The sequence below is a fragment of the Ochotona princeps genome, chromosome 3 (assembly GCF_030435755.1).
Source record: "Ochotona princeps isolate mOchPri1 chromosome 3, mOchPri1.hap1, whole genome shotgun sequence".
In the NCBI taxonomy this organism is placed as follows: domain Eukaryota; kingdom Metazoa; phylum Chordata; class Mammalia; order Lagomorpha; family Ochotonidae; genus Ochotona; species Ochotona princeps.
The window spans coordinates 6276585-6279293 of record NC_080834.1 but is presented as its reverse complement, the minus strand read 5'-3'; the positions used below and the strand labels follow the sequence as shown (position 1 = coordinate 6279293).

Sequence of the window (2709 nt, the reverse complement as noted above, 5' to 3'; positions counted from 1 at the left end):
TCCCAAGCAGAAAAGTTCAATATCCTGGTAAAACTATTCAACTACATTGACAACTTTTCTAAAAACCAACCAACCAACCAAGTCTATGATAACATTTGTTTAGGAATCTACTGATCTAACATAATTATGAACTCACCTATTATTTAGCATATTACAAAATATTGCATAATTACAACAAACAACTCAGGAAATACAACATTCATTTGTTTTACTGTGATATTAACTTATTACTTTTGAATTAAATATGAAAATGTATCTGTATTGGACCAGAATAAATAAACTTATGATTTCAACTACGCATCATAGTTTATTATAAACTCTGTCATTATCAATAGTAATCAGGAGGGTATAGGAAAATATATAACTATACATATGTTTATAAGCCTTAAACCAATACACAGTCTCCCCCAAAATAATTTTGTTTATCTAACATGATTTTATGGAAATCTTATTCATTGGCTGTATTACAATTTCTCATTCACTTCATCTCCCCCAGTGCATGTTGTGTTAAATTCAATTACATCTACCTTAAATTTAGTATCTTAAACAAAAAGTAATTGTTGATATGGCTTTTATAATATGGGCAGACATATCTTTCTGAAAAACTGTAGGACTCCCAGGAAAACACTATGTAGGAAATCTTTGATTACAACATCAGTGTTGCTGCTGATTATGGCAACTTGACCTTTTTAAGATGTAAGGAACCACAGGAGTGAAAACTCATGGACCAGTAGGAAGACACTGTGACAGAGACCTTGGTGGTGGGACCCAACAAATCAAACCCAGTCATTTTGTTAGAAAATTGGTCCTTTGGCTTTGGGTTTTTAGGAGCTTCATGATTACTTTATTATTTAAAGAATATTTTATTTTACTTTTAAATGAAAGAGCATAATCGAGAGAAGCTGGCTTAGTCCCCAAATGCCCACAACAAGCGAGCTGCCCCCATCTGAAGCCAGGATTTGCATGTCAGAGCAGGGACTCAAGGACTTGGTCCATTTTCCATTGCCCTCCTGTGTCACAAGTAGGGAGCTAGATAGGAGGTGGAGTAGACAGAACCCAAACCAGGGTCTACATGGGCTACTGTTGCTGCAGGTGGAGGCTTATTGAATTACCCACAGTTCTAGCCCATATCATTAATTTAAAATTAATATTTTTGCACAACTTGTTTTCTACAATTTTCAGTTTATTTAACCAGTAGTTCTGTTCTCATGTAGCAGAGTATTCAAATGTATGGAAATGTGATTAACAAAAGTCACGTGAAAATTGACTACACCTAGAAGTATCACCAATGTAGGTGTCGTCAAATTATATAGTCAGTAAGTTACTGTAAGTAGCTTTGTAGATTTGCATGCAAATGTGAATGTTTTAATCTATTCAATTAAAAACTCTTGTAGCGTTTTTTCTTTATAATCCAATGCAGAGATTTTAATTATAAGGCTTAGTTTAAGAAACCATTTCCTTGATGTTGTTTGCTGGGATATGCAAACTGTGTTTCAATGCAGAATTCTGAAGCTTTTTTTTTTTTTACATTACAAATAGATTATCCTGTATGTATTTTCTTTTTTTTTTTAAATCAACAGACCTTTTATTGCATTAATAAAATGACACAAGATATAATACAGGATCCTTACTTCAACAGCTGGGCAACTTACTCCTCAGCCTGCTGTACTGTTCCTTTTTCAGGGACATAGGTACCATCCAAAAATATCCTGATATCCTTATTTTTAACTGTGGTTACCTGTTGAATCAAAGCAGCTGTATTAGAAACAAGCTTGATATCATTTCCTTCCAGGACTAATTCATCTTTCTGCGCTTGAGACACTGAACAAGCAACACCTGGCCTCATCTGAACCCTTCGGATGTACTTTTCACCCAGGAAGTTCCGGATTTCCACCAGAGACCCGTTCTCCGGAATTACCACGTTGAAGGGGAAGTGAGCATACACCGACCTCATCTTGTACCGGAAGCCCAGTGTAACTCCCTTGGTCATGTTCTGGACGTGACTACAGATGGTGCGAACAGTGGCCAGTTCCTTGCGATTGCCCCACCATTTGTCAACTCAGAGCCTCTTCTTCTTCTTTCCCAGGAGGCTGAGTTCCATATTTTTTGTGATTGAAGTCCCTTCGCAGGGTTCCTCTGGGCCCCTTCACAATCACCGTGAGCCACTTCAGACTGATGTCGACATTTTCTGGAATGTCGACAGTCTGATTGCTGAGAATGGTCTTCATTCTCTGTAGATGCGGCAAAGAGGTATGTATTTTCTTAAAGCACGTACATCTTCACTGATTTTATATGGTTATCACTTGTATCATTGGTGAAAAATATATTAAAATGAAAATTATAAATGCGTAGTGAGGGAGTTTGATGCAGTGGGGTAAACTTCAGATGCACAAATCCTGTACTAGAGTGCTTGATTGAGTCCTGCCTCTTGGCCTTCTCTCGCTGATACTGCACAGCCTACATGTCTCGTAGCTGGTCTCTGCCACCCACAGTGGAGACTCAGCTGAGTTTCTGGTTCCTGGTTTGCCTAGCCCAATTCAACTGCTGCAGGCATCTGAGAAGTGCAGGAGCAACGGGCAGGCTTGCTCTGTGTGTTTCTACTGCTCCGGTCTCCCCCTTTCAAATGAATAGAAATAGACAGTACATTTAAGAAATCTTATATTCACCCTCAGAATATAAATCATTTTTATTTTTAGTAATATAAAGATG

The 2709-nt window shown here is 37.6% G+C and overlaps 1 pseudogene; it reads right to left on the bottom strand.

The window, feature by feature from the left end:
• Positions 1-1554: 1554 nt before the first annotated feature.
• LOC101535887 (large ribosomal subunit protein uL6-like) lies at positions 1555-2228 on the bottom strand (annotated as a pseudogene).
• Positions 2229-2709: the final 481 nt, after the last annotated feature.